At 44.4% G+C, this 24,152-nt stretch overlaps 4 non-coding genes across 4 annotated transcripts; all 4 read left to right on the top strand.

Moving 5' to 3' along the window:
- The first annotated feature begins 1,736 nt into the window (after positions 1–1,736).
- On the top strand, positions 1,737–1,841 carry LOC138570661 (U6 spliceosomal RNA). Its single transcript, XR_011303697.1, has one exon. It is a non-coding gene; the product is annotated as a U6 spliceosomal RNA (small nuclear RNA).
- A 5,492-nt stretch (positions 1,842–7,333) lies between these two features.
- LOC138570660 (U6 spliceosomal RNA) lies at positions 7,334–7,438 on the top strand. Its single transcript, XR_011303696.1, has one exon. It is a non-coding gene; the product is annotated as a U6 spliceosomal RNA (small nuclear RNA).
- Positions 7,439–12,934: 5,496 nt separating this feature from the next.
- LOC138570659 (U6 spliceosomal RNA) lies at positions 12,935–13,039 on the top strand. Its single transcript, XR_011303695.1, has one exon. It is a non-coding gene; the product is annotated as a U6 spliceosomal RNA (small nuclear RNA).
- A 5,502-nt stretch (positions 13,040–18,541) lies between these two features.
- Positions 18,542–18,646, top strand: LOC138570658 (U6 spliceosomal RNA). The gene has a single exon (XR_011303694.1). It is a non-coding gene; the product is annotated as a U6 spliceosomal RNA (small nuclear RNA).
- The last annotated feature ends 5,506 nt before the right edge of the window (positions 18,647–24,152 follow it).

The following is a 24,152-nucleotide window of genomic DNA, read 5'->3' as shown; positions in this document are numbered from 1 at the left end:
GTGGAAATGGCTCTGTGGCTGGTATCTCAGCCTGTTGATGCTTTGTTGAGTTGCTTGGAACATGCAAGGAAGGAGACCTGAAGCACTCCCAACCAGGTTGCATGTCTCCAAGTTACTGAAATCCCACAGACCTCCTCCCTGTGCCACAAAGTTCTGGGCACTGAGCTCTGTAGTTCCCCACAAGTCGCAAAGCACCCCAGATTTACTTTCTCAAAGTTGCTAGTGACTGCTACCCCACCTCGACCACTATATTTTCCCCAGATACTTGCTACTGTGGAGTAAGCAGGGCTAATAAAGAGGGAGAGGGGGTTTGCCTATGCAAATCATCTGCCAGGATCCTACCTGGCAGGTCATTCCATCTTACCAGCTGACACCTGGGCAGCGGCAGGTAATTTGGAGAACAGACATATACGGACAGGCCACAAAGCAAAGGTTGGGCCGTTGATTGAGGATCCCTTTAGCCATGCCTCCCTAAGTTACCGAGGTCCAGAAAAATTCCACCCTCAGCTCTCATAGAGAGGTCCTTGGCCGATTGTGGCCGATCAGGGGAGTAAAGGGTCGGGGGTGACTGCACACTGCCTCACCTTTTCACTGCTTTCTACAGTGGTAATGCTTTTGCAGAAGGGGCCAGTACAAGTGATTTTGTTCTGCGCTGTGGGAAAGTGGTTAATGTCAGTGGATAAATGTCAAACTACTTGCGCTGTTCAACACACATACATGCAGAGAAATAATGTTATGTTTTTTGGGGAAGATCTAGAGGGTCCTGCTGATGATTTATTAAACTGTCTGCTACTCTTTCTTTTACATAGAGTCTTCCCTGCCCAGGAATGTTTAAGGCATATTGTATGTCCCTCCCTTACAATGAAAACTCTGTTGAAAGCACAGAGGTACATAGGAATGGATCTGTTAAGAAATGAAACAAAAAGCCTGGAAAATGTCGAACCAGGTAGTATTTGGACTTACAAAAGACGGACTCACAGCCAAATGTGCTATCCGTTGACCCACTGACCCCCTTACCTTTTGTGTAATACTTTTGCTCTCAGTAGGGTTGTCCAAAGTTCTCTTCTTAAAGCGGCTTTCTTATAAAAAATCCTAGACCTGCTTTTTGTGGCACACATGCCTCATATCCCGTTGCTCTTGATAAACTCACATCATCTCCCCCCAATACAAGCTGTAAAAGATTTCCAGGCCTTATCCGAGCAAACTAGACGTGGGTCGAAGGTTCAGCAATCCTTAAATCAGCAGTAAAGTTAACATTGAAATCAGCCTCAGAATCTCTTCAAGGATGGTCCAACATCTATTGCTTACAGGGCTCAATCGGACAGCTTCTGGCACTGATGCCTTAAGCCACTTCCTGTTGTTGCCTTGTCCTTGATACAGCCATGGGCCCACATACACTCAGTGGTACAGAGTTTTTCTCATGTCTATGGGTCTATTGTGATGCTCTCAGGCTTGCATCACCCAGCCATTGTGATGGGGAGGGGTGTCATTTTGCAAGCACCCTGGAGCATGAATCTGTATATCTTCAAATATAATTGGCATTAAACCAAACCCTTTAGGACCAGATCAATACAGCAGCAAAGAATGCTTATTCATTGTTGTTTCCCTCTTCATTTCATACCACCCGATATTTAAATGGTGTTTGGACTTTCTACCCTCTGACATAAGGACATTTGGTATGGCAAACCTTTGACTAGATGTCCTAATCAATGGTTTGATTGACTCTCCCTTTGCACTTGCTTCAGCAACACATGTACTAATATTGGAATGATAATGTGAACATTAAATTGTCCCCTGCTCTAAAGGATGACACGCACATTCGTAAAGCATTCACTATTTTTGGCACATGACAGGACAGAAACTTTCTTAATTTGCAAGTCTTTATTTTTTAATACATGTTTTTTTAATGAAGATTGAAATTGTATGTTCATACATATTACACGACAACACAATACATTTTGCGCCAAATTCAACACTCATGCCTCAGGAGCCTTTTACTTGTGAGTCCTATTGACTGAATGAACAGCCCCCTCTCCTTCAATTTCTTGACTTGTACTTTTAGAAGTGGCACGCTTCTTTTGTTTTTTTATCCCATTTTACCAAACTCCGTATTATCAGTTTCCACCTTGTTGTGCACTCCAGCGTAAACTGCTTTAAGGTGCTATTTGCAAACATTGTTCTGAACTACAGCTTTACTTGCTTCTAGGCCTTAATCTTTAATTGGGGCTGAGCAGTGTACTCTGGCTTTGGCTGCTTTTAGTTGGTTGGTTTCTTTTTTGATTTCTGTAACTTTCAAAGAGTCCCATTGTGAAATACCGTTGCCAGAATGTGCTACAGTGCATGAAAACTTAAAATAAATGGTTGTGAGAGGGAGAGGGGGAGGGAGGGGGCGGGGGGAGAAAGAGAGCGGGCGGGAGGGGGGAAGGTTAAGGAGGGAGGGAGAGAGAGAGAGAGAGAGAGAGAGAGAGAGAGAGAGAGAAAAAACAAAGAAAATATGGTATTCGGGGGGGCTATGTTTTTACATGGAAAATATTTTAGGCTTTTAATCAAGTGGAAAGAGGCTCTGTGGCTGGTATCTCAGCCTGTTGATGCTTTGTTGAGTTGCTTGGAACATGCAACAAAGGTGACCTGAAGCACTCCCGACCAGGTTGCATGTCTCTAATTTACTGAAATCCCACAGACCCCCTCCGTGTGCCACAAAGTACCTGAGCTCTGCAGTTGTTCCCCACAAGTCGCCAAGCTCCCCAGATTTACTTTCTCAGAGTTGCTAGTTACTGCTACCCCACCTCGACCACTATATTTTCCCCAGATACTTGCTACTGTGCAGAAAGCAGGGCTAAGAGAGAGGGAGAAGGGGTGTGCCTATGCAAATCATCTGCCAGGATCATTCCTGGGAGGTCATTCCATCCCACCAAATGACACCCGAGCAGCGGCACATAATTTGGAGAACAGAAATATTCGGACAGGCCACAAAGCAAAGGCTGGGCCGTTGATTGAGGAACCCTTTAGCCATGTCTCCCTAAGTTACCGAGGTCCAGAAAAATTCCACCCTCAGCTCTCATAGAGAGGTCCTTGGCCGATCGTGGCCGATCAGGGCCGTGAAGGGTCGGGGTGACTGCACACTGCCTCACCTTTTCACTGCTTTCTACAGCGGTAATGCTTTTGCAGAAGGGACCTGTACAAGTGATTTTATTCTGCGCTGTGGGAAAGTGACATTTAACCACTGGCATTAAGCAAACGACTTGCGCTGCTCAACGCACATACATGCAGAGAAATCATTTCATGTTTTTTGGGGAAGGTCTAGAGGGTCCTGCTGATTATTTATGAAGCTGTACGCTACTCTTGCTTTTACAGAGAGTCTTCCCTGCCCAGGAATGTTTAAGGCATACTGTATATCCCTCCCTTACAATGAAAACTCTGTTAAAAGCACAGAGGTACATAGGAATGGATCTGTTAAGAAATGAAACGAAAAACCTGGACAAAATGTCGAAACGGGTAGGATTTGGACTTAGCACATCTGACTGTGAGTCAGTTAATTGTATCTCTTCACCCACTGACCCCCTTTCCTTTTGTGTAATCCTTTTGCTCTCAATAGGATTTTCCAAAGTGGCTTTCATATAAAAGATCATAGACCTGCATTTTGTGGCACACAAGCCTCATATCCCGTTGCTCTTTATAAATTCACATCATCTCCCACCAATACAAGCTGTAATAGATTTTCAGGGCTTAGCCAAGCAAACTAGACTTGGGTCGAAGGTTAAGCAATCCTTAAATCAGCAGCAGAGTTAACATTGAAATCAGCCTCAGAATCTCTTAAAGGATGGTCCAACATCTGTTGCTTGCAGCACGCAATGGGGCAGCCTGGGTGCTGACAGCTTAAGCCAGCTCCTGTTCTTGCCTTGTCCTTGATCCAGCCATGGGCCCACATGCACTCAGAGGAATAGAGTGTTTCTCGTGTCTATGGGTCTGCCGTGATGCTCTCACGCTTGCATCACCCAGCCTTCGTGATGGGGAGGGTGTGTCAATTTGCAAGCACCCTGCAGCATGAATCTGTTTATCTTTAAATATAATTGCCATTAAACCAAACCCTTTAGGACCGGATCAATACGGCAGAAAAAGAATGCTGATGTATTGCTGTTTGCCTCTTAATTTCATACCATCCAACATATAAATGGTGTTTGGTCAATGATTTGCCATATCAAATGTCCTTATGTCACAGGCAGAAAGTTCAGAGGTCCTAATCAATGGTTTGGTTGGCTCTCCCTTTGCGCTTGCCTTAAGGCGCCAGCACCAGAGGCTGCCCGATTGCGCCCTGAAAGCAACCAATGTTGACCCATCCTTTAAGAGATTCTGAGGCTGATTTCAATGTTATTTTTGCTGCTGATTTAACGATTGCTCAACCTTCGACCCACGTCTAGTTTCCTTGGCTATGCCCTTGACATCTTTTACAGCTTGCATTGGTGGGAGATGATGTGAGTTTATCGAGAGCAACGGGATATGAGGCATGTGGGCCATAAAAAACAGCTCTGGGATTTTTTTTTAATAAGAAAGCCCCTTTAAGTAGGGAACTTTGGATGGACAGCCCTGCTGAGAGCAAAAGGATTACACAAAAGATAAGGGGGTCAGTGGGTCAAGGGATAGCACATCTGACTGTGAGTCAGTTTATTGTTAGTCCAAATCCTACCTGTTTCAACATTTTTCCAGGCTTTTTGTTTAATTTCTTAACAGATCCATTCCTATGTAGCTCAGCAACACATGTACTAATATTGGAATGATAATGGGAACATTGAATTGGCCCCTGCTCTGAAGGATGACACGTACATTTGTAAAGCATTCACTATTTTTAGCACATGACGGGACAGAAACTTTGTTAATTTGCAAGTCTTTATTTTTTAATTCATCTTTTTTGAAGAAGATTGAAATTGTATGTTCATAGGGGCTGACGCCTGGGCAGCGGCAGGCAATTTGGAGAACAGAAATATTATTCATACATATTAAACAACAACACAATACATTTTGCGCCAAATTCAACACTAATGCCTCAGGAGCCTTTTACTTGTGAGTCCTAGTGACTGAATGAACAGCCCCGTCCCCTTCAATTTCTTGACTTGTACTTTTAGAAGTGGCACGGTTCCCATTCGACCAAATTCAGTATTATCACTTTCCCCATTGTTGTGCACGCCAGCGTAAACTGCTTTAAGGTGCTATTTGCAAACATCGCTCTGAACTACAGCTTTATTTGCTTCTAGGCCTTTATCTTTAATTGGGGCTGAGCAGTGTACTCTGGATTTGGCTGCTTTTAGTTGGTTGATTTCTTTTTTGATTTCTGTAACCTTCAAAGAGTCCCATTGTGAAATACCATTGTCAGAATATGCTACAGTGCATGAAAACTTAAAATAAATGGTTGTGAGAGGGAGAGGGAGAGGGGGAGGGAGGGGGCGGGGGGAGAAAGAGAGCGGGCGGGAGGGAGGAAGGAGGGAGGGAAGGAGGAAGGGAGAGAGAGAGAGAGACAGAGAGAGAGGAAACAAAGAAAATATGGTATTCGGGGGTTGGGGGGCTATGTTTTTACATGGAAAAGATTTTAGGCTTTTAATCAAGTGGAAATGGCTCTGTGGCTGGTATCTCAGCCTGTTGATGCTTTGTTGAGTTGCTTGGAACATGCAAGGAAGGAGACCTGAAGCACTCCCAACCAGGTTGCATGTCTCCAAGTTACTGAAATCCCACAGACCTCCTCCCTGTGCCACAAAGTTCTGGGCACTGAGCTCTGTAGTTCCCCACAAGTCGCAAAGCACCCCAGATTTACTTTCTCAAAGTTGCTAGTGACTGCTACCCCACCTCGACCACTATATTTTCCCCAGATACTTGCTACTGTGGAGTAAGCAGGGCTAATAAAGAGGGAGAGGGGGTTTGCCTATGCAAATCATCTGCCAGGATCCTACCTGGCAGGTCATTCCATCTTACCAGCTGACACCTGGGCAGCGGCAGGTAATTTGGAGAACAGACATATACGGACAGGCCACAAAGCAAAGGTTGGGCCGTTGATTGAGGATCCCTTTAGCCATGCCTCCCTAAGTTACCGAGGTCCAGAAAAATTCCACCCTCAGCTCTCATAGAGAGGTCCTTGGCCGATTGTGGCCGATCAGGGGAGTAAAGGGTCGGGGGTGACTGCACACTGCCTCACCTTTTCACTGCTTTCTACAGTGGTAATGCTTTTGCAGAAGGGGCCAGTACAAGTGATTTTGTTCTGCGCTGTGGGAAAGTGGTTAATGTCAGTGGATAAATGTCAAACTACTTGCGCTGTTCAACACACATACATGCAGAGAAATAATGTTATGTTTTTTGGGGAAGATCTAGAGGGTCCTGCTGATGATTTATTAAACTGTCTGCTACTCTTTCTTTTACATAGAGTCTTCCCTGCCCAGGAATGTTTAAGGCATATTGTATGTCCCTCCCTTACAATGAAAACTCTGTTGAAAGCACAGAGGTACATAGGAATGGATCTGTTAAGAAATGAAACAACAAGCCTGGAAAATGTCGAACCAGGTAGTATTTGGACTTACAAAAGACGGACTCACAGCCAAATGTGCTATCCGTTGACCCACTGACCCCCTTACCTTTTGTGTAATACTTTTGCTCTCAGTAGGGTTGTCCAAAGTTCTCTTCTTAAAGCGGCTTTCTTATAAAAAATCCTAGACCTGCTTTTTGTGGCACACATGCCTCATATCCCGTTGCTCTTGATAAACTCACATCATCTCCCCCCAATACAAGCTGTAAAAGATTTCCAGGCCTTATCCGAGCAAACTAGACGTGGGTCGAAGGTTCAGCAATCCTTAAATCAGCAGTAAAGTTAACATTGAAATCAGCCTCAGAATCTCTTCAAGGATGGTCCAACATCTATTGCTTACAGGGCTCAATCGGACAGCTTCTGGCACTGATGCCTTAAGCCACTTCCTGTTGTTGCCTTGTCCTTGATACAGCCATGGGCCCACATACACTCAGTGGTACAGAGTTTTTCTCATGTCTATGGGTCTATTGTGATGCTCTCAGGCTTGCATCACCCAGCCATTGTGATGGGGAGGGGGGTCATTTTGCAAGCACCCTGGAGCATGAATCTGTATATCTTCAAATATAATTGGCATTAAACCAAACCCTTTAGGACCAGATCAATACAGCAGCAAAGAATGCTTATTCATTGTTGTTTCCCTCTTCATTTCATACCACCCGATATTTAAATGGTGTTTGGACTTTCTACCCTCTGACATAAGGACATTTGGTATGGCAAACCTTTGACTAGATGTCCTAATCAATGGTTTGATTGACTCTCCCTTTGCACTTGCTTCAGCAACACATGTACTAATATTGGAATGATAATGTGAACATTAAATTGTCCCCTGCTCTAAAGGATGACACGCACATTCGTAAAGCATTCACTATTTTTGGCACATGACAGGACAGAAACTTTCTTAATTTGCAAGTCTTTATTTTTTAATACATGTTTTTTTAATGAAGATTGAAATTGTATGTTCATACATATTACACGACAACACAATACATTTTGCGCCAAATTCAACACTCATGCCTCAGGAGCCTTTTACTTGTGAGTCCTATTGACTGAATGAACAGCCCCCTCTCCTTCAATTTCTTGACTTGTACTTTTAGAAGTGGCACGCTTCTTTTGTTTTTTTATCCCATTTTACCAAACTCCGTATTATCAGTTTCCACCTTGTTGTGCACTCCAGCGTAAACTGCTTTAAGGTGCTATTTGCAAACATTGTTCTGAACTACAGCTTTACTTGCTTCTAGGCCTTAATCTTTAATTGGGGCTGAGCAGTGTACTCTGGCTTTGGCTGCTTTTAGTTGGTTGGTTTCTTTTTTGATTTCTGTAACTTTCAAAGAGTCCCATTGTGAAATACCGTTGCCAGAATGTGCTACAGTGCATGAAAACTTAAAATAAATGGTTGTGAGAGGGAGAGGGGGAGGGAGGGGGCGGGGGGAGAAAGAGAGCGGGCGGGAGGGGGGAAGGTTAAGGAGGGAGGGAGAGAGAGAGAGAGAGAGAGAGAGAGAGAGAGAGAGAGAGAGAAAAAACAAAGAAAATATGGTATTCGGGTTGGCTATGTTTTTACATGGAAAAGATTTTAGGCTTTTAATCAAGTGGAAAGAGGCTCTGTGGCTGGTATCTCAGCCTGTTGATGCTTTGTTGAGTTGCTTGGAACATGCAACAAAGGTGACCTGAAGCACTCCCGACCAGGTTGCATGTCTCTAATTTACTGAAATCCCACAGACCCCCTCCGTGTGCCACAAAGTACCTGAGCTCTGCAGTTGTTCCCCACAAGTCGCCAAGCTCCCCAGATTTACTTTCTCAGAGTTGCTAGTTACTGCTACCCCACCTCGACCACTATATTTTCCCCAGATACTTGCTACTGTGCAGAAAGCAGGGCTAAGAGAGAGGGAGAAGGGGTGTGCCTATGCAAATCATCTGCCAGGATCATTCCTGGGAGGTCATTCCATCCCACCAAATGACACCCGAGCAGCGGCACATAATTTGGAGAACAGAAATATTCGGACAGGCCACAAAGCAAAGGCTGGGCCGTTGATTGAGGAACCCTTTAGCCATGTCTCCCTAAATTACCGAGGTCCAGAAAAATTCCACCCTCAGCTCTCATAGAGAGGTCCTTGGCCGATCGTGGCCGATCAGGGCCGTGAAGGGTCGGGGTGACTGCACACTGCCTCACCTTTTCACTGCTTTCTACAGCGGTAATGCTTTTGCAGAAGGGACCTGTACAAGTGATTTTATTCTGCGCTGTGGGAAAGTGACATTTAACCACTGGCATTAAGCAAACGACTTGCGCTGCTCAACGCACATACATGCAGAGAAATCATTTCATGTTTTTTGGGGAAGGTCTAGAGGGTCCTGCTGATTATTTATGAAGCTGTACGCTACTCTTGCTTTTACAGAGAGTCTTCCCTGCCCAGGAATGTTTAAGGCATACTGTATATCCCTCCCTTACAATGAAAACTCTGTTAAAAGCACAGAGGTACATAGGAATGGATCTGTTAAGAAATGAAACGAAAAACCTGGACAAAATGTCGAAACGGGTAGGATTTGGACTTAGCACATCTGACTGTGAGTCAGTTAATTGTATCTCTTCACCCACTGACCCCCTTTCCTTTTGTGTAATCCTTTTGCTCTCAATAGGATTTTCCAAAGTGGCTTTCATATAAAAGATCATAGACCTGCATTTTGTGGCACACAAGCCTCATATCCCGTTGCTCTTTATAAATTCACATCATCTCCCACCAATACAAGCTGTAATAGATTTTCAGGGCTTAGCCAAGCAAACTAGACTTGGGTCGAAGGTTAAGCAATCCTTAAATCAGCAGCAGAGTTAACATTGAAATCAGCCTCAGAATCTCTTAAAGGATGGTCCAACATCTGTTGCTTGCAGCACGCAATGGGGCAGCCTGGGTGCTGACAGCTTAAGCCAGCTCCTGTTCTTGCCTTGTCCTTGATCCAGCCATGGGCCCACATGCACTCAGAGGAATAGAGTGTTTCTCGTGTCTATGGGTCTGCCGTGATGCTCTCACGCTTGCATCACCCAGCCTTCGTGATGGGGAGGGTGTGTCAATTTGCAAGCACCCTGCAGCATGAATCTGTTTATCTTTAAATATAATTGCCATTAAACCAAACCCTTTAGGACCGGATCAATACGGCAGAAAAAGAATGCTGATGTATTGCTGTTTGCCTCTTAATTTCATACCATCCAACATATAAATGGTGTTTGGTCAATGATTTGCCATATCAAATGTCCTTATGTCACAGGCAGAAAGTTCAGAGGTCCTAATCAATGGTTTGGTTGGCTCTCCCTTTGCGCTTGCCTTAAGGCGCCAGCACCAGAGGCTGCCCGATTGCGCCCTGAAAGCAACCAATGTTGACCCATCCTTTAAGAGATTCTGAGGCTGATTTCAATGTTATTTTTGCTGCTGATTTAACGATTGCTCAACCTTCGACCCACGTCTAGTTTCCTTGGCTATGCCCTTGACATCTTTTACAGCTTGCATTGGTGGGAGATGATGTGAGTTTATCGAGAGCAACGGGATATGAGGCATGTGGGCCATAAAAAACAGCTCTGGGATTTTTTTTTAATAAGAAAGCCCCTTTAAGTAGGGAACTTTGGATGGACAGCCCTGCTGAGAGCAAAAGGATTACACAAAAGATAAGGGGGTCAGTGGGTCAAGGGATAGCACATCTGACTGTGAGTCAGTTTATTGTTAGTCCAAATCCTACCTGTTTCAACATTTTTCCAGGCTTTTTGTTTAATTTCTTAACAGATCCATTCCTATGTAGCTCAGCAACACATGTACTAATATTGGAATGATAATGGGAACATTGAATTGGCCCCTGCTCTGAAGGATGACACGTACATTTGTAAAGCATTCACTATTTTTAGCACATGACGGGACAGAAACTTTGTTAATTTGCAAGTCTTTATTTTTTAATTCATCTTTTTTGAAGAAGATTGAAATTGTATGTTCATAGGGGCTGACGCCTGGGCAGCGGCAGGCAATTTGGAGAACAGAAATATTATTCATACATATTAAACAACAACACAATACATTTTGCGCCAAATTCAACACTAATGCCTCAGGAGCCTTTTACTTGTGAGTCCTAGTGACTGAATGAACAGCCCCGTCCCCTTCAATTTCTTGACTTGTACTTTTAGAAGTGGCACGGTTCCCATTCGACCAAATTCAGTATTATCACTTTCCCCATTGTTGTGCACGCCAGCGTAAACTGCTTTAAGGTGCTATTTGCAAACATCGCTCTGAACTACAGCTTTATTTGCTTCTAGGCCTTTATCTTTAATTGGGGCTGAGCAGTGTACTCTGGATTTGGCTGCTTTTAGTTGGTTGATTTCTTTTTTGATTTCTGTAACCTTCAAAGAGTCCCATTGTGAAATACCATTGTCAGAATATGCTACAGTGCATGAAAACTTAAAATAAATGGTTGTGAGAGGGAGAGGGAGAGGGGGAGGGAGGGGGCGGGGGGAGAAAGAGAGCGGGCGGGAGGGAGGAAGGAGGGAGGGAAGGAGGAAGGGAGAGAGAGAGAGAGACAGAGAGAGAGGAAACAAAGAAAATATGGTATTCGGGGGTTGGGGGGCTATGTTTTTACATGGAAAAGATTTTAGGCTTTTAATCAAGTGGAAATGGCTCTGTGGCTGGTATCTCAGCCTGTTGATGCTTTGTTGAGTTGCTTGGAACATGCAAGGAAGGAGACCTGAAGCACTCCCAACCAGGTTGCATGTCTCCAAGTTACTGAAATCCCACAGACCTCCTCCCTGTGCCACAAAGTTCTGGGCACTGAGCTCTGTAGTTCCCCACAAGTCGCAAAGCACCCCAGATTTACTTTCTCAAAGTTGCTAGTGACTGCTACCCCACCTCGACCACTATATTTTCCCCAGATACTTGCTACTGTGGAGTAAGCAGGGCTAATAAAGAGGGAGAGGGGGTTTGCCTATGCAAATCATCTGCCAGGATCCTACCTGGCAGGTCATTCCATCTTACCAGCTGACACCTGGGCAGCGGCAGGTAATTTGGAGAACAGACATATACGGACAGGCCACAAAGCAAAGGTTGGGCCGTTGATTGAGGATCCCTTTAGCCATGCCTCCCTAAGTTACCGAGGTCCAGAAAAATTCCACCCTCAGCTCTCATAGAGAGGTCCTTGGCCGATTGTGGCCGATCAGGGGAGTAAAGGGTCGGGGGTGACTGCACACTGCCTCACCTTTTCACTGCTTTCTACAGTGGTAATGCTTTTGCAGAAGGGGCCAGTACAAGTGATTTTGTTCTGCGCTGTGGGAAAGTGGTTAATGTCAGTGGATAAATGTCAAACTACTTGCGCTGTTCAACACACATACATGCAGAGAAATAATGTTATGTTTTTTGGGGAAGATCTAGAGGGTCCTGCTGATGATTTATTAAACTGTCTGCTACTCTTTCTTTTACATAGAGTCTTCCCTGCCCAGGAATGTTTAAGGCATATTGTATGTCCCTCCCTTACAATGAAAACTCTGTTGAAAGCACAGAGGTACATAGGAATGGATCTGTTAAGAAATGAAACAAAAAGCCTGGAAAATGTCGAACCAGGTAGTATTTGGACTTACAAAAGACGGACTCACAGCCAAATGTGCTATCCGTTGACCCACTGACCCCCTTACCTTTTGTGTAATACTTTTGCTCTCAGTAGGGTTGTCCAAAGTTCTCTTCTTAAAGCGGCTTTCTTATAAAAAATCCTAGACCTGCTTTTTGTGGCACACATGCCTCATATCCCGTTGCTCTTGATAAACTCACATCATCTCCCCCCAATACAAGCTGTAAAAGATTTCCAGGCCTTATCCGAGCAAACTAGACGTGGGTCGAAGGTTCAGCAATCCTTAAATCAGCAGTAAAGTTAACATTGAAATCAGCCTCAGAATCTCTTCAAGGATGGTCCAACATCTATTGCTTACAGGGCTCAATCGGACAGCTTCTGGCACTGATGCCTTAAGCCACTTCCTGTTGTTGCCTTGTCCTTGATACAGCCATGGGCCCACATACACTCAGTGGTACAGAGTTTTTCTCATGTCTATGGGTCTATTGTGATGCTCTCAGGCTTGCATCACCCAGCCATTGTGATGGGGAGGGGTGTCATTTTGCAAGCACCCTGGAGCATGAATCTGTATATCTTCAAATATAATTGGCATTAAACCAAACCCTTTAGGACCAGATCAATACAGCAGCAAAGAATGCTTATTCATTGTTGTTTCCCTCTTCATTTCATACCACCCGATATTTAAATGGTGTTTGGACTTTCTACCCTCTGACATAAGGACATTTGGTATGGCAAACCTTTGACTAGATGTCCTAATCAATGGTTTGATTGACTCTCCCTTTGCACTTGCTTCAGCAACACATGTACTAATATTGGAATGATAATGTGAACATTAAATTGTCCCCTGCTCTAAAGGATGACACGCACATTCGTAAAGCATTCACTATTTTTGGCACATGACAGGACAGAAACTTTCTTAATTTGCAAGTCTTTATTTTTTAATACATGTTTTTTTAATGAAGATTGAAATTGTATGTTCATACATATTACACGACAACACAATACATTTTGCGCCAAATTCAACACTCATGCCTCAGGAGCCTTTTACTTGTGAGTCCTATTGACTGAATGAACAGCCCCCTCTCCTTCAATTTCTTGACTTGTACTTTTAGAAGTGGCACGCTTCTTTTGTTTTTTTATCCCATTTTACCAAACTCCGTATTATCAGTTTCCACCTTGTTGTGCACTCCAGCGTAAACTGCTTTAAGGTGCTATTTGCAAACATTGTTCTGAACTACAGCTTTACTTGCTTCTAGGCCTTAATCTTTAATTGGGGCTGAGCAGTGTACTCTGGCTTTGGCTGCTTTTAGTTGGTTGGTTTCTTTTTTGATTTCTGTAACTTTCAAAGAGTCCCATTGTGAAATACCGTTGCCAGAATGTGCTACAGTGCATGAAAACTTAAAATAAATGGTTGTGAGAGGGAGAGGGGGAGGGAGGGGGCGGGGGGAGAAAGAGAGCGGGCGGGAGGGGGGAAGGTTAAGGAGGGAGGGAGAGAGAGAGAGAGAGAGAGAGAGAGAGAGAGAGAGAGAGAGAGAGAGAAAAAACAAAGAAAATATGGTATTCGGGGGGGCTATGTTTTTACATGGAAAATATTTTAGGCTTTTAATCAAGTGGAAAGAGGCTCTGTGGCTGGTATCTCAGCCTGTTGATGCTTTGTTGAGTTGCTTGGAACATGCAACAAAGGTGACCTGAAGCACTCCCGACCAGGTTGCATGTCTCTAATTTACTGAAATCCCACAGACCCCCTCCGTGTGCCACAAAGTACCTGAGCTCTGCAGTTGTTCCCCACAAGTCGCCAAGCTCCCCAGATTTACTTTCTCAGAGTTGCTAGTTACTGCTACCCCACCTCGACCACTATATTTTCCCCAGATACTTGCTACTGTGCAGAAAGCAGGGCTAAGAGAGAGGGAGAAGGGGTGTGCCTATGCAAATCATCTGCCAGGATCATTCCTGGGAGGTCATTCCATCCCACCAAATGACACCCGAGCAGCGGCACATAATTTGGAGAACAGAAATATTCGGACAGGCCACAAAGCAAAGGCTGGGCCGTTGATTGAGGAACCCTTTAGCCATGTCTCCCTAAGTTACCGAGGTCCAGAAAAATTCCACCCTCAGCTCTCATAGAGAGGTCCTTGGCCGATCGTGGCCGATCAGGGCCGTGAAGGGTCGGGGTGACTGCACACTGCCTCACCTTTTCACTGCTTTCTACAGCGGTAATGCTTTTGCAGAAGGGACCTGTACAAGTGATTTTATTCTGCGCTGTGGGAAAGTGACATTTAACCACTGGCATTAAGCAAACGACTTGCGCTGCTCAACGCACATACATGCAGAGAAATCATTTCATGTTTTTTGGGGAAGGTCTAGAGGGTCCTGCTGATTATTTATGAAGCTGTACGCTACTCTTGCTTTTACAGAGAGTCTTCCCTGCCCAGGAATGTTTAAGGCATACTGTATATCCCTCCCTTACAATGAAAACTCTGTTAAAAGCACAGAGGTACATAGGAATGGATCTGTTAAGAAATGAAACGAAAAACCTGGACAAAATGTCGAAACGGGTAGGATTTGGACTTAGCACATCTGACTGTGAGTCAGTTAATTGTATCTCTTCACCCACTGACCCCCTTTCCTTTTGTGTAATCCTTTTGCTCTCAATAGGATTTTCCAAAGTGGCTTTCATATAAAAGATCATAGACCTGCATTTTGTGGCACACAAGCCTCATATCCCGTTGCTCTTTATAAATTCACATCATCTCCCACCAATACAAGCTGTAATAGATTTTCAGGGCTTAGCCAAGCAAACTAGACTTGGGTCGAAGGTTAAGCAATCCTTAAATCAGCAGCAGAGTTAACATTGAAATCAGCCTCAGAATCTCTTAAAGGATGGTCCAACATCTGTTGCTTGCAGCACGCAATGGGGCAGCCTGGGTGCTGACAGCTTAAGCCAGCTCCTGTTCTTGCCTTGTCCTTGATCCAGCCATGGGCCCACATGCACTCAGAGGAATAGAGTGTTTCTCGTGTCTATGGGTCTGCCGTGATGCTCTCACGCTTGCATCACCCAGCCTTCGTGATGGGGAGGGTGTGTCAATTTGCAAGCACCCTGCAGCATGAATCTGTTTATCTTTAAATATAATTGCCATTAAACCAAACCCTTTAGGACCGGATCAATACGGCAGAAAAAGAATGCTGATGTATTGCTGTTTGCCTCTTAATTTCATACCATCCAACATATAAATGGTGTTTGGTCAATGATTTGCCATATCAAATGTCCTTATGTCACAGGCAGAAAGTTCAGAGGTCCTAATCAATGGTTTGGTTGGCTCTCCCTTTGCGCTTGCCTTAAGGCGCCAGCACCAGAGGCTGCCCGATTGCGCCCTGAAAGCAACCAATGTTGACCCATCCTTTAAGAGATTCTGAGGCTGATTTCAATGTTATTTTTGCTGCTGATTTAACGATTGCTCAACCTTCGACCCACGTCTAGTTTCCTTGGCTATGCCCTTGACATCTTTTACAGCTTGCATTGGTGGGAGATGATGTGAGTTTATCGAGAGCAACGGGATATGAGGCATGTGGGCCATAAAAAACAGCTCTGGGATTTTTTTTTAATAAGAAAGCCCCTTTAAGTAGGGAACTTTGGATGGACAGCCCTGCTGAGAGCAAAAGGATTACACAAAAGATAAGGGGGTCAGTGGGTCAAGGGATAGCACATCTGACTGTGAGTCAGTTTATTGTTAGTCCAAATCCTACCTGTTTCAACATTTTTCCAGGCTTTTTGTTTAATTTCTTAACAGATCCATTCCTATGTAGCTCAGCAACACATGTACTAATATTGGAATGATAATGGGAACATTGAATTGGCCCCTGCTCTGAAGGATGACACGTACATTTGTAAAGCATTCACTATTTTTAGCACATGACGGGACAGAAACTTTGTTAATTTGCAAGTCTTTATTTTTTAATTCATCTTTTTTGAAGAAGATTGAAATTGTATGTTCATAGGGGCTGACGCCTGGGCAGCGGCAGGCAATTTGGAGAACAGAAATATTATTCATACATATTAAACAACAACACAATACATTTTGCGCCAAATTCAACACTAATGCCTCAGGAGCCTTTTACTTGTGAGTCCTAGTGACTGAATGAACAGCCCCGTCCCCTTCAATTTCTTGACTTGTACTTTTAGAAGTGGCACGGTTCCCATTCGACCAAATTCAGTATTATCACTTTCCCCATTGTTGTGCACGCCAGCGTAAACTGCTTTAAGGTGCTATTTGCAAACATCGCTCTGAACTACAGCTTTATTTGCTTCTAGGCCTTTATCTTTAATTGGGGCTGAGCAGTGTACTCTGGATTTGGCTGCTTTTAGTTGGTTGATTTCTTTTTTGATTTCTGTAACCTTCAAAGAGTCCCATTGTGAAATACCATTGTCAGAATATGCTACAGTGCATGAAAACTTAAAATAAATGGTTGTGAGAGGGAGAGGGAGAGGGGGAGGGAGGGGGCGGGGGGAGAAAGAGAGCGGGCGGGAGGGAGGAAGGAGGGAGGGAAGGAGGAAGGGAGAGAGAGAGAGAGACAGAGAGAGAGGAAACAAAGAAAATATGGTATTCGGGGGTTGGGGGGCTATGTTTTTACATGGAAAAGATTTTAGGCTTTTAATCAAGTGGAAATGGCTCTGTGGCTGGTATCTCAGCCTGTTGATGCTTTGTTGAGTTGCTTGGAACATGCAAGGAAGGAGACCTGAAGCACTCCCAACCAGGTTGCATGTCTCCAAGTTACTGAAATCCCACAGACCTCCTCCCTGTGCCACAAAGTTCTGGGCACTGAGCTCTGTAGTTCCCCACAAGTCGCAAAGCACCCCAGATTTACTTTCTCAAAGTTGCTAGTGACTGCTACCCCACCTCGACCACTATATTTTCCCCAGATACTTGCTACTGTGGAGTAAGCAGGGCTAATAAAGAGGGAGAGGGGGTTTGCCTATGCAAATCATCTGCCAGGATCCTACCTGGCAGGTCATTCCATCTTACCAGCTGACACCTGGGCAGCGGCAGGTAATTTGGAGAACAGACATATACGGACAGGCCACAAAGCAAAGGTTGGGCCGTTGATTGAGGATCCCTTTAGCCATGCCTCCCTAAGTTACCGAGGTCCAGAAAAATTCCACCCTCAGCTCTCATAGAGAGGTCCTTGGCCGATTGTGGCCGATCAGGGGAGTAAAGGGTCGGGGGTGACTGCACACTGCCTCACCTTTTCACTGCTTTCTACAGTGGTAATGCTTTTGCAGAAGGGGCCAGTACAAGTGATTTTGTTCTGCGCTGTGGGAAAGTGGTTAATGTCAGTGGATAAATGTCAAACTACTTGCGCTGTTCAACACACATACATGCAGAGAAATAATGTTATGTTTTTTGGGGAAGATCTAGAGGGTCCTGCTGATGATTTATTAAACTGTCTGCTACTCTTTCTTTTACATAGAGTCTTCCCTGCCCAGGAATGTTTAAGGCATATTGTATGTCCCTCCCTTACAATGAAAACTCTGTTGAAAGCACAGAGGTACATAGGAATGGATCTGTTAAGAAATGAAACAACAAGCCTGGAAAATGTCGAACCAGGTAGTATTTGGACTTACAAAAGACGGACTCACAGCCAAATGTGCTATCCGTTGACCCACTGACCCCCTTACCTTTTGTGTAATACTTTTGCTCTCAGTAGGGTTGTCCAAAGTTCTCTTCTTAAAGCGGCTTTCTTATAAAAAATCCTAGACCTGCTTTTTGTGGCACACATGCCTCATATCCCGTTGCTCTTGATAAACTCACATCATCTCCCCCCAATACAAGCTGTAAAAGATTTCCAGGCCTTATCCGAGCAAACTAGACGTGGGTCGAAGGTTCAGCAATCCTTAAATCAGCAGTAAAGTTAACATTGAAATCAGCCTCAGAATCTCTTCAAGGATGGTCCAACATCTATTGCTTACAGGGCTCAATCGGACAGCTTCTGGCACTGATGCCTTAAGCCACTTCCTGTTGTTGCCTTGTCCTTGATACAGCCATGGGCCCACATACACTCAGTGGTACAGAGTTTTTCTCATGTCTATGGGTCTATTGTGATGCTCTCAGGCTTGCATCACCCAGCCATTGTGATGGGGAGGGGGGTCATTTTGCAAGCACCCTGGAGCATGAATCTGTATATCTTCAAATATAATTGGCATTAAACCAAACCCTTTAGGACCAGATCAATACAGCAGCAAAGAATGCTTATTCATTGTTGTTTCCCTCTTCATTTCATACCACCCGATATTTAAATGGTGTTTGGACTTTCTACCCTCTGACATAAGGACATTTGGTATGGCAAACCTTTGACTAGATGTCCTAATCAATGGTTTGATTGACTCTCCCTTTGCACTTGCTTCAGCAACACATGTACTAATATTGGAATGATAATGTGAACATTAAATTGTCCCCTGCTCTAAAGGATGACACGCACATTCGTAAAGCATTCACTATTTTTGGCACATGACAGGACAGAAACTTTCTTAATTTGCAAGTCTTTATTTTTTAATACATGTTTTTTTAATGAAGATTGAAATTGTATGTTCATACATATTACACGACAACACAATACATTTTGCGCCAAATTCAACACTCATGCCTCAGGAGCCTTTTACTTGTGAGTCCTATTGACTGAATGAACAGCCCCCTCTCCTTCAATTTCTTGACTTGTACTTTTAGAAGTGGCACGCTTCTTTTGTTTTTTTATCCCATTTTACCAAACTCCGTATTATCAGTTTCCACCTTGTTGTGCACTCCAGCGTAAACTGCTTTAAGGTGCTATTTGCAAACATTGTTCTGAACTACAGCTTTACTTGCTTCTAGGCCTTAATCTTTAATTGGGGCTGAGCAGTGTACTCTGGCTTTGGCTGCTTTTAGTTGGTTGGTTTCTTTTTTGATTTCTGTAACTTTCAAAGAGTCCCATTGTGAAATACCGTTGCCAGAATGTGCTACAGTGCATGAAAACTTAAAATAAATGGTTGTGAGAGGGAGAGGGGGAGGGAGGGGGCGGGGGGAGAAAGAGAGCGGGCGGGAGGGGGGAAGGTTAAGGAGGGAGGGAGAGAGAGAGAGAGAGAGAGAGAGAGAGAGAGAGAGAGAGAGAGAGAGAGAGAAAAAACAAAGAAAATATGGTATTCGGGGGGGCTATGTTTTTACATGGAAAAGATTTTAGGCTTTTAATCAAGTGGAAAGAGGCTCTGTGGCTGGTATCTCAGCCTGTTGATGCTTTGTTGAGTTGCTTGGAACATGCAACAAAGGTGACCTGAAGCACTCCCGACCAGGTTGCATGTCTCTAATTTACTGAAATCCCACAGACCCCCTCCGTGTGCCACAAAGTACCTGAGCTCTGCAGTTGTTCCCCACAAGTCGCCAAGCTCCCCAGATTTACTTTCTCAGAGTTGCTAGTTACTGCTACCCCACCTCGACCACTATATTTTCCCCAGATACTTGCTACTGTGCAGAAAGCAGGGCTAAGAGAGAGGGAGAAGGGGTGTGCCTATGCAAATCATCTGCCAGGATCATTCCTGGGAGGTCATTCCATCCCACCAAATGACACCCGAGCAGCGGCACATAATTTGGAGAACAGAAATATTCGGACAGGCCACAAAGCAAAGGCTGGGCCGTTGATTGAGGAACCCTTTAGCCATGTCTCCCTAAATTACCGAGGTCCAGAAAAATTCCACCCTCAGCTCTCATAGAGAGGTCCTTGGCCGATCGTGGCCGATCAGGGCCGTGAAGGGTCGGGGTGACTGCACACTGCCTCACCTTTTCACTGCTTTCTACAGCGGTAATGCTTTTGCAGAAGGGACCTGTACAAGTGATTTTATTCTGCGCTGTGGGAAAGTGACATTTAACCACTGGCATTAAGCAAACGACTTGCGCTGCTCAACGCACATACATGCAGAGAAATCATTTCATGTTTTTTGGGGAAGGTCTAGAGGGTCCTGCTGATTATTTATGAAGCTGTACGCTACTCTTGCTTTTACAGAGAGTCTTCCCTGCCCAGGAATGTTTAAGGCATACTGTATATCCCTCCCTTACAATGAAAACTCTGTTAAAAGCACAGAGGTACATAGGAATGGATCTGTTAAGAAATGAAACGAAAAACCTGGACAAAATGTCGAAACGGGTAGGATTTGGACTTAGCACATCTGACTGTGAGTCAGTTAATTGTATCTCTTCACCCACTGACCCCCTTTCCTTTTGTGTAATCCTTTTGCTCTCAATAGGATTTTCCAAAGTGGCTTTCATATAAAAGATCATAGACCTGCATTTTGTGGCACACAAGCCTCATATCCCGTTGCTCTTTATAAATTCACATCATCTCCCACCAATACAAGCTGTAATAGATTTTCAGGGCTTAGCCAAGCAAACTAGACTTGGGTCGAAGGTTAAGCAATCCTTAAATCAGCAGCAGAGTTAACATTGAAATCAGCCTCAGAATCTCTTAAAGGATGGTCCAACATCTGTTGCTTGCAGCACGCAATGGGGCAGCCTGGGTGCTGACAGCTTAAGCCAGCTCCTGTTCTTGCCTTGTCCTTGATCCAGCCATGGGCCCACATGCACTCAGAGGAATAGAGTGTTTCTCGTGTCTATGGGTCTGCCGTGATGCTCTCACGCTTGCATCACCCAGCCTTCGTGATGGGGAGGGTGTGTCAATTTGCAAGCACCCTGCAGCATGAATCTGTTTATCTTTAAATATAATTGCCATTAAACCAAACCCTTTAGGACCGGATCAATACGGCAGAAAAAGAATGCTGATGTATTGCTGTTTGCCTCTTAATTTCATACCATCCAACATATAAATGGTGTTTGGTCAATGATTTGCCATATCAAATGTCCTTATGTCACAGGCAGAAAGTTCAGAGGTCCTAATCAATGGTTTGGTTGGCTCTCCCTTTGCGCTTGCCTTAAGGCGCCAGCACCAGAGGCTGCCCGATTGCGCCCTGAAAGCAACCAATGTTGACCCATCCTTTAAGAGATTCTGAGGCTGATTTCAATGTTATTTTTGCTGCTGATTTAACGATTGCTCAACCTTCGACCCACGTCTAGTTTCCTTGGCTATGCCCTTGACATCTTTTACAGCTTGCATTGGTGGGAGATGATGTGAGTTTATCGAGAGCAACGGGATATGAGGCATGTGGGCCATAAAAAACAGCTCTGGGATTTTTTTTTAATAAGAAAGCCCCTTTAAGTAGGGAACTTTGGATGGACAGCCCTGCTGAGAGCAAAAGGATTACACAAAAGATAAGGGGGTCAGTGGGTCAAGGGATAGCACATCTGACTGTGAGTCAGTTTATTGTTAGTCCAAATCCTACCTGTTTCAACATTTTTCCAGGCTTTTTGTTTAATTTCTTAACAGATCCATTCCTATGTAGCTCAGCAACACATGTACTAATATTGGAATGATAATGGGAACATTGAATTGGCCCCTGCTCTGAAGGATGACACGTACATTTGTAAAGCATTCACTATTTTTAGCACATGACGGGACAGAAACTTTGTTAATTTGCAAGTCTTTATTTTTTAATTCATCTTTTTTGAAGAAGATTGAAATTGTATGTTCATAGGGGCTGACGCCTGGGCAGCGGCAGGCAATTTGGAGAACAGAAATATTATTCATACATATTAAACAACAACACAATACATTTTGCGCCAAATTCAACACTAATGCCTCAGGAGCCTTTTACTTGTGAGTCCTAGTGACTGAATGAACAGCCCCGTCCCCTTCAATTTCTTGACTTGTACTTTTAGAAGTGGCACGGTTCCCATTCGACCAAATTCAGTATTATCACTTTCCCCATTGTTGTGCACGCCAGCGTAAACTGCTTTAAGGTGCTATTTGCAAACATCGCTCTGAACTACAGCTTTATTTGCTTCTAGGCCTTTATCTTTAATTGGGGCTGAGCAGTGTACTCTGGATTTGGCTGCTTTTAGTTGGTTGATTTCTTTTTTGATTTCTGTAACCTTCAAAGAGTCCCATTGTGAAATACCATTGTCAGAATATGCTACAGTGCATGAAAACTTAAAATAAATGGTTGTGAGAGGGAGAGGGAGAGGGGGAGGGAGGGGGCGGGGGGAGAAAGAGAGCGGGCGGGAGGGAGGAAGGAGGGAGGGAAGGAGGAAGGGAGAGAGAGAGAGAGACAGAGAGAGAGGAAACAAAGAAAATATGGTATTCGGGGGTTGGGGGGCTATGTTTTTACATGGAAAAGATTTTAGGCTTTTAATCAAGTGGAAATGGCTCTGTGGCTGGTATCTCAGCCTGTTGATGCTTTGTTGAGTTGCTTGGAACATGCAAGGAAGGAGACCTGAAGCACTCCCAACCAGGTTGCATGTCTCCAAGTTACTGAAATCCCACAGACCTCCTCCCTGTGCCACAAAGTTCTGGGCACTGAGCTCTGTAGTTCCCCACAAGTCGCAAAGCACCCCAGATTTACTTTCTCAAAGTTGCTAGTGACTGCTACCCCACCTCGACCACTATATTTTCCCCAGATACTTGCTACTGTGGAGTAAGCAGGGCTAATAAAGAGGGAGAGGGGGTTTGCCTATGCAAATCATCTGCCAGGATCCTACCTGGCAGGTCATTCCATCTTACCAGCTGACACCTGGGCAGCGGCAGGTAATTTGGAGAACAGACATATACGGACAGGCCACAAAGCAAAGGTTGGGCCGTTGATTGAGGATCCCTTTAGCCATGCCTCCCTAAGTTACCGAGGTCCAGAAAAATTCCACCCTCAGCTCTCATAGAGAGGTCCTTGGCCGATTGTGGCCGATCAGGGGAGTAAAGGGTCGGGGGTGACTGCACACTGCCTCACCTTTTCACTGCTTTCTACAGTGGTAATGCTTTTGCAGAAGGGGCCAGTACAAGTGATTTTGTTCTGCGCTGTGGGAAAGTGGTTAATGTCAGTGGATAAATGTCAAACTACTTGCGCTGTTCAACACACATACATGCAGAGAAATAATGTTATGTTTTTTGGGGAAGATCTAGAGGGTCCTGCTGATGATTTATTAAACTGTCTGCTACTCTTTCTTTTACATAGAGTCTTCCCTGCCCAGGAATGTTTAAGGCATATTGTATGTCCCTCCCTTACAATGAAAACTCTGTTGAAAGCACAGAGGTACATAGGAATGGATCTGTTAAGAAATGAAACAAAAAGCCTGGAAAATGTCGAACCAGGTAGTATTTGGACTTACAAAAGACGGACTCACAGCCAAATGTGCTATCCGTTGACCCACTGACCCCCTTACCTTTTGTGTAATACTTTTGCTCTCAGTAGGGTTGTCCAAAGTTCTCTTCTTAAAGCGGCTTTCTTATAAAAAATCCTAGACCTGCTTTTTGTGGCACACATGCCTCATATCCCGTTGCTCTTGATAAACTCACATCATCTCCCCCCAATACAAGCTGTAAAAGATTTCCAGGCCTTATCCGAGCAAACTAGACGTGGGTCGAAGGTTCAGCAATCCTTAAATCAGCAGTAAAGTTAACATTGAAATCAGCCTCAGAATCTCTTCAAGGATGGTCCAACATCTATTGCTTACAGGGCTCAATCGGACAGCTTCTGGCACTGATGCCTTAAGCCACTTCCTGTTGTTGCCTTGTCCTTGATACAGCCATGGGCCCACATACACTCAGTGGTACAGAGTTTTTCTCATGTCTATGGGTCTATTGTGATGCTCTCAGGCTTGCATCACCCAGCCATTGTGATGGGGAGGGGTGTCATTTTGCAAGCACCCTGGAGCATGAATCTGTATATCTTCAAATATAATTGGCATTAAACCAAACCCTTTAGGACCAGATCAATACAGCAGCAAAGAATGCTTATTCATTGTTGTTTCCCTCTTCATTTCATACCACCCGATATTTAAATGGTGTTTGGACTTTCTACCCTCTGACATAAGGACATTTGGTATGGCAAACCTTTGACTAGATGTCCTAATCAATGGTTTGATTGACTCTCCCTTTGCAC

Source organism: Ambystoma mexicanum, chromosome 2q, assembly GCF_040938575.1.
Source record: "Ambystoma mexicanum isolate Mex_15411 chromosome 2q, UKY_AmexF1_1, whole genome shotgun sequence".
Lineage (NCBI taxonomy): Eukaryota > Metazoa > Chordata > Amphibia > Caudata > Ambystomatidae > Ambystoma > Ambystoma mexicanum.
The sequence above is the reverse complement of the archived record's forward strand: the minus strand, read 5'-3'. Positions and strand labels throughout refer to the sequence as shown.